The 8,179-nt window shown below is 36.7% G+C and overlaps 1 pseudogene; it reads right to left on the reverse strand.

Annotated features, from left to right (window-relative positions):
* Window positions 1-4,971: 4,971 nt before the first annotated feature.
* Window positions 4,972-6,301, reverse strand: LOC102893399 (annotated as a pseudogene).
* Between the last annotated feature and the right edge of the window lie 1,878 nt (window positions 6,302-8,179).

Raw genomic sequence — 8,179 nt, forward strand, 5'->3', positions numbered from 1 at the left:
GACTAAGAGAAAAACTACCTCCAATTCTACTAGGACACAATGCTTCCTTATCGCATGGAAAATCATTTTATACTCACTAAGAGAGCTTTTTAGGCCTAGTTAGGCACAGATTTTATCATATATCCTCTGCACATACATTTTTTAAAAATGAAATGAATCAGTTAAAATATTTCTAAAACTTTTTCATGGAATCCAACTCTTTTGAATCTCTTCTGACCCAAAGCCATCTTATGCTTGTGTTTTACCAACAATGTTATCTTTGGTGCTTTAATGTCATTGGTCATACAGCATTTCTTAAAATAAATTCATAAGAGACCTTAAACCCACTGGAGCTTAGCTCCTGCCCAGCTTTGTATCATGTGGTGTGGCCCTATTTGGACTCCATCTTCCAGGAGGCAGCTGCATTCCTCTGATTTATCACTGCCCCAATACCCACCCCATGCCCATTTATTCATAGAGGTTAAAGGAGTGATACATGTTGTCAAGCTCTTGATAGCCATTGTGAAGTCTTTGGTGTCACATGTTTCAAGCAGTGATCACTACAGACCAGTGATGTAAGGTGCATCTCAATATCAGAGATGTTAAAAATAAAAGTTATTTGCATTTCAAATCAATGAAATGCAGCTTTATTATGTATTTGCTGTTTGCTCCACTAGAATGTGGGATCAGGGATTGTGCCTATTTGTTTACAGCTATGTCTCCAACTCTAGAACAGTCCTGATATGTTCAGTACTCAATAAACATTTATTGAAGACAATTCCATTAAGTTACCAGTTTAAGAGAGATTTTCTTCTTTTCAGTTAAAATTTGTTCTTTTTGTTAAAAAGGAGTATTTATATTACGATCTTTTCAGAGAGAAATAAAGATAAATAGCCTTATGTTAAGAGTTACTACTGAGTTTTCTTCCTTTTATTTATCTATATTTTTTAAATTTTCTAGCATGACATTATTATGTATTAACTTTATAAAAGTGCAATATCTGCACGTCATTTTAATTCATGTTGCTTTGTTTTTATGTAGTAAAAGACTAAAGCTATTCATACTGCATAGCAAAAGCACAATCTCAATTCAATTATTCTTCCATTAACTCTGTTTTCAATAATTTAACTTTTAGAACATCTTGGTATAGGGCCCTTATAAAAGAATATCTATAGCCTGAGGATAAATGGAAGGATACCAAGTTAAGTTACTTTGGGATCAATCAAAATCTCTTTATGAACCCCAGTCTTAGGCCTTGGCTCTTGTGGGCTTGAGCAGGCCACGCTGTTCACCCAGGTTCTGTGATCTCCAGGAAGGTTCCCTGGACCCTCAGAAGTTCTCTGTGACCTACCTCATGGTCCTAAAGAGCATCGCAGGCTACCGGCATCTACATTATGCTACTCAAAGAGGCATAAAAAAGCTAAGGAAATTGGAGAACTTATTTTAGTCAAATAATCAGCATCTCAGACTAGTCAATTTCAATCTGGATCAGTGAGGGGAGTGGAAGGAGTGTTATGGGCTGAATTGTGATCCCCCACTCCAAATTCATACATTGAAGCCCTAATACCCAGTACTTTAGAATGTGACTGCATTTGGAGGCAGAACTTTTAAAGAGGTGGTAACATTAAAATGAGGCCCTTGAGGTGGGTCTTACCAATTTGATCCAGACACACACAAGAGACACCAGGAATGCACAACTGCACAGACGGATGGCCATGTGAGGACACAGGGAGAAAGTGGTCGTCTACAAGCTGAGGAGAGAAGCCTCGGAAGGAAGCAATTCTTCCTATACCTTGCTCTTGAACTTCAGACTCCAGAACTATCAGAAAATAAATTCCTGTTGCCTAAGCCACCCAGTCTGTGATATTTTGTTATGGCAACTCTAGCAATTTAGTGCAGGAGGTATGCAGTTAGAGACCCTAAATCAGCAGGACTCTTCTTATAACACAATTTTAAACTCATGAAGTTTTATCTGATCCCCTGTGGCCTCTGAGAGCCTATACATGATTTGTGGTGGTAATAGGAAGTAGTGGCATAAAAATCTTCTACCTATAGATAATTCCAAAACTCGTACTAGCGTTTACTCTAAGCCTTTCTCCATACCAAACCTCCAGGACTTACTAAACCTTCGTGACCGAAAGACTGATTTGAAATCTCATGTCCCGCTGAGACCTTATGATGGCCCAAATAGATTAAAGGTAGGCACAGAAAAGAATACAGGGTATAAGTCCAGAAATTGCATCACCCATTTAATCAGCCCCTTTATAGATAGTTATAAGTTAGTTGTACATAAAAAGATAGAAATGAAAACTTATAGCATAGGAAAAAGAAACTGATGAATTATAAGCCTGACACTCTCCATTTGCTAAACATAGATAATAGATTCATTATCCAACCCCCCACCCACCCCCCGCCTCCTTAACAGTATGGGTTTAATTGCCCTCTTGCCTACAGGTAATTCTCCATCAAAATTAAATCTGTCAGCTATTTCTCAATTTTATAAACTATGCAGGCAGGGGAGAGAGGAGGTCGGGCGGAGGCTGCACTGGGTGGGAGGGAGGCTATCTTTCCCACGGCTGCTAGGACACCAAGCCAAAGCTTCTCTGAACAAGGGCCTTGATATATGCCTGCATTCACGGTGCCATAGTGACATCAGCTGGTCAGTTCCCAAACAACAGCCTAGCTAGGGAGGAACGGATCAGAAAAATGTTTAAAAGTCAATAATAGCCAATAATCACTGGGTAGCTACCAATTTGTACGTCACTAGGTTTATTGGGGTGATTACTTTGTGAGTTATATAGATGTCTAATCACTATGTTGAACAATATAGTATTATATGCCAACTGTAACTAAAAATAAAATATAGATTTTAAAAAATTAGGAAAAAAAGAATCATTGGGCAAATGTATTTTTCAGCACCTCGACATAAGCTAGATTTTCAGTATCCCTTATAATGATTTTTTTCAAATATGTAATATTAATATCTGGTGATGAGTACAGATTTAGAGGTAAACTTTTAGAAATGGGAATTTAAAACCTTCCAGTGGTAACAGTATGATAAGCCCAAATAAAATTTGAATTTGAATTTGAATTTTAAAAAACAGGGTAGAAACTAAGCACAGGGTGTGATGGCTTCTCAAATAATATTAAGACATGAAGTGACTCCTTTTGGAGGGTTACACAACTATGCCAATTAGCCCAGACCCAAAGTAATATACAAGACATTGATTCAGAGGTGTGAACGTAAGAAAATATAGCTGAGTCTATTTTAGTTAGATCTCTTTTATTGGTTTACCAGATAAATGCCTTATGTTAGGAGTTTTGGCACAGAGCTGACAGATTCTTAACCCTGCAGTTTGCTTTTTTTTTTTTTTTTTAACAATATGGGAGATTTTGTGGTTGAAGCAGAACAAGAATGCAAAAGTAGAGAGTTGAGAGGCAGATGGAAGAAGAATCTAGTTCACTATTTCTAACTCACAGTGGGGAACAGAAGGGAGGTTAAGAAATATTTTGGGGATCCTCAGATAACCAAGTATTAATAAAATAATCTAGTCACTTGAAAGTATCTATTTCTAATTAAAAGTAAACTTATTTTAAAGGTAAAGAAAATATATTGGTTAAGAAAGAATAAAGAAAAAATACCCCCCCCAAAATAAAATTAAACAAAAACAAACTAACAACAACAAAAAAAAAACAAAGAAAAAGAAAGAATTAAGAGATAGATTAAAACTGAAAAAGCCTTAAAATTTTAGATATTGAAATGTTGCATTATCATAAAAACACAACCAATTATTCAATAATTTGAGTTGGTTTCCTTATGTATAGAGCAGCTAAGCGCTCATATTTAACTACTGCCCACAATAACAAAGATTACTTGCTCACTATCCATATCAGCCACAGGTAAGCAGTTGTTCTGTTCTATGTACCTTCTTCATTCAGATTCAGGCTGAAGAAGTGCTCCCTGTCCAGGGGCAATAATCTTGTTGCAGAAAAAAGAGCTAAGGCCAAACCACTCAATCGTTCTTTAAGGTTCTGCTCACATTTCATTAACCAAAATAAGTCAAACATCCACCCTGATATTAGCGGGGTAGGGAAGTATAATCACCACATAGGGAGACACCACAAACCACATGGCTACAGATAGGGAATCTTATAGAGAGGGCATAAAACAATTAGAAACAATAATACAATCTATTATTTCACTAAATGCCCAATGTCTACCACAAATATGTCGTACAAAGTAGATCCTCAATAAATATTTTGAATTAGTATGCAAATGGCTTAATGTTGACATGACCTCACACTAAATGTAGATTGATTCATCTTTTCTTTATAGGAAAACTAAAGAATTTTTTTATTTAATGAGAAAGAAGTGAGTAAATGACAGCCAGCTTATATACAGTTAAATAGAATAAAAAGAGAAAAAAAGAATATAGACATCACAGTGATGAATTTTCATGAAGGTGACAAATTTACACTACAGAGCAATGGGATATTTATAAGCAATATTTATAAGCAAGAGTGACCAGTTTGTATCCAATTAGGTTTTCTAAACTCTAGAACATTTAAAACGTCAGACTTTAAATTCTAAATCTAGACATGACAATTGTAAGCACACCACTCAGTCATTTAAAACTTCTCAGTAAGTGCTACTCCTAGGTAAATATTTTTTTCCTAACATTATTTTTCACCAACATTTAGAATGTAACATTTCATGTTCCAGCAGTAATCACACACAGGATTAAAAGTCCAAGCAAGAAAGTGTCATTCTTTCTATAAAGGGTTCTTTAAAAAAGAAAGAAAAATGAAAGGTATGGACATTTTATACAAGTACTGCTGAAGAAGAGTATAAAAGCATTTCCAAAATATTGTGCTTACTGTACAAAAAGGCATGGTTCACAGAACCGAGTATCTCAAGCTACAGCAGCTGAATATCAATTTTTAAGGAGTTGGCAATATTAAATACCATACGCCTCCGAGTCTCTTGCTAGGCTAGCGCATGCCGGGAATCTGTCTGCTCTCGTAATTTTTTTCAGTGTCTGACGGGGCCTGACCATGCACCGGGGCAGCATGAAGCCTTTTTTTCAGGTCTTTCCACTTGGCTTTGAAGGTGAGCTGACTCTCAGAATTCTCACTCCTCATGATGTTCTCCTTAGTCTCCCCATTGAAATGGACTTTCTTCTTGATTATTGAGGATTGAAGATCGAAAAGTTCTGCCCTACTTGCCGGAGACAGGAATTCTGCTCCCTCAGCAGGCTGTAATCTTCAACAGACTTTCTGCTCTCACCAGTTTATCCTCTGCCAATCTCTCAGGAACACAAAGTTCTCATTTCTTCTGCTCCCGTCTTTCTTCTCTTGCTTTGAGGGCTCGCTCTCGCTACTGTACTGTATTTCCTTTAGTTTCAGCTCACTCAATACAGGGCTGGAATCCTGCAACTTTTCTGGTTCTGCTAACCTTTGCCCCCTTCTCTCAGGATTTCTTCTTTGCTCTTCTGCAGCCAACTCCGCTATCTAAAGATTCTCCAGAATTTCTTCAACAGAAGGTCGATGGTAATTCTTTAAATTTAACATCCTCGTAATAATGTCATTCAATTAATCAGAAACGATATAGAATTCGCCTGAATTTGCCTTCTCAGATCTTCCCAGCCAATTCTTTCCGGTCGAAAGCTGTAAATGGAGGCATTAATGCACACAATTCATACAGCAAACAACCTAGGGACCAGATATCCGATTTCTCATTGTAGAACATGCGATTCATTTGTTCAGGTGTGCCAACGAACGTTTTTGCAAAACTCGTATCGTGGTTTCATATTCTAGCTATCCCAAAGTCTCCAAGCTTAACGTTTTGCTTGCCATCTAGGAAACATTGGCTGGTTTCAGATCCCAATGTAGCTTGGTATGACCACCATGCCACATGGTTTCGTCTATGACATTCCTTTAGAGCTAAAGTCGACTGAGTCATCACTCGAAGAACAAACTCTTCATGTAGGTATTGTCTTTCCTTGGTTCCCTTTGTAATTACACTAGCCAGGTTCCTCCCTTCGCCATATTCCGTTACAATGTGCAGTGTTGTGTTGGTTCGGTCAATAATTCAATCACAGTAATGGACAATGTTTGGATGTTTCAGTTCACGAGGCAAATTCATTTCAGAAACAAGCATTTGTTTCTCAGCTTCTGTCATGGAGCCATAGTCAAGTTTTTTCCAAACTAATATCTTGCCGATGTTCTTCCCCGGGATCTTCTGGCAGCAACCGTAGGAGCCGATGCCAAAGATGTGAAGCATCTCACAGTCTTCCGTCCACGCTGGCGTGCCGGGGCTCATCGCAGGACCCCAGCAGATAGCTCTGCAGCGATGGAGCTACGAGACTGAGTCCCAGCCCGGTTTGACCGTGATGATTCATCTTTTCTGGTGCAGAATTTGATAACTTCCTCTTTTCTATCACAAATGTCCTACTAAAAATGAATCTCGCAAATATAATATTAAGCAAAAGAAGCAACATGCCAAAAAATATTTACAAAGAGGTGAATGGATAAAGAAATTGTGGTGTGTCCATACAATGAAATACCACTCAGCAGTAAAAAGGAATGAACTATTGACATAACAGCATGGATAAGTGTCAAAATAATTATAGAGAATGAAGACAAAAAAAAAAAAAAAAGACTTGTATAATTTTTATAACAGCATGGATAAGTCTCAAAATAATTATAGAGAATGAAGACAACAAAAAAAAAAAGACTTGTATAATTTCATTTATAAAAAATTCTAAAAAATGCAAACTAATATGTGGTGACAGAAAGTGGTGGCCTGAGGGGAGGAGAGGAAGAAGTAGAAGAGTGGGTAGATAAGAAATCTTTGGGGGTGATGGGTTTCATGGGTGTATTCATAAGTCAAAACCCATCAATTGTACACTCCAAATATATACGATTTACTGTATGTCAGTTATGCCTCAATAAAGCTTTAAAAATGCTTTTAAAGGAGTACGTACCATATGATTATATTTAGATAATGTTCAACAATAGGCAAAACTAATCTATGGTGGTTATTTTTGGGATAGGTCGTGACTGGAAGGCTTACAGAGGGGTGCAGGAAATGTTACTTCTTGATCTGAATGCAAATTAGAATTACATAGGTGTGTTCTATTGGTCAAATCTCTTTGAGCTGTATGTTTACGATTTGTACACTTTTCTGTAGGCAAGTTATGCTGCGATAAAAAGTTTTTAAATGTGCTATTTTTTAAAACAAATATCAACCATCTTAAAATATCAAAGAAAGCCATCCTCATAAAAAATTTATTTATGACAGAAAATAATAGTTATGTGATTACATTCATTTATCGTCTACTTTTGAAATTAGAGAGCTATGAGTAGGTTTTTTTCCTGAAAGTCTCTATGACTGAAAACAGATCACAGAACCTCATAAGCTGTAGACACGGGGAGTGAATAGTCACAGGGACTAGTGGAGGAATGCATCAACATGCTGATATGCTGCCAAGATGGGTCCCCAAAAATGTGCAAATGCTGACATTTCCATTTTTTCTATGTCCCTAATTTGTATTACTGTACCTGCACTCTCTCCTTATGCAGAGATACAGGAGAAAGCGACAAATGATGCACATGCACCCAAAACAACTCAAAGAGCAAGCGAGCTATGTCAAACTCCCACAGATGGGATAATACTATTGCAAACAGCTGAGCTAAGATAAGAAATGAAAACTCCTAGACATTTTTATGAACCCATCATTTTACCATTTAATATCTTTTAAAAACTATTCTCAGTGATTGATTACTTTAATGAATAAATATAATGTATAGTCAATGGTTTGATGGTTGAAGAGAATTAAATTTCCCTTGCTGGCAAGAATGGTCTTAAAACGAATTGAAGGTTTATCATTTTCATCAAACTCCACCCTTCAAAAAAGATTTAAAAATCAGTCTGAATTTCAAATGACTCTGATCTATGTGTTTACTTATAAACTATTACCTGGTCCCCATTAATGCCCGTATGGAGTAAAAATAAGTTACGGGGTCATAAATTCCGTGTTTAAATAATTTTTTAAAAAAACTTTTCAAAATGCCATTGATATGTTGCAGAAACCACTGCTCTCTTCTGATATATAAAACTTTAAGAGTCCCTACTAGCCCACATCTAATAAAAGAAATATGAAAATAACCATGTATGATGATCATTTAAAATGTGAAA

Source organism: Pteropus alecto, unplaced genomic scaffold (assembly GCF_000325575.1).
Source record: "Pteropus alecto unplaced genomic scaffold, ASM32557v1 scaffold121, whole genome shotgun sequence".
Classification (NCBI taxonomy): domain Eukaryota; kingdom Metazoa; phylum Chordata; class Mammalia; order Chiroptera; family Pteropodidae; genus Pteropus; species Pteropus alecto.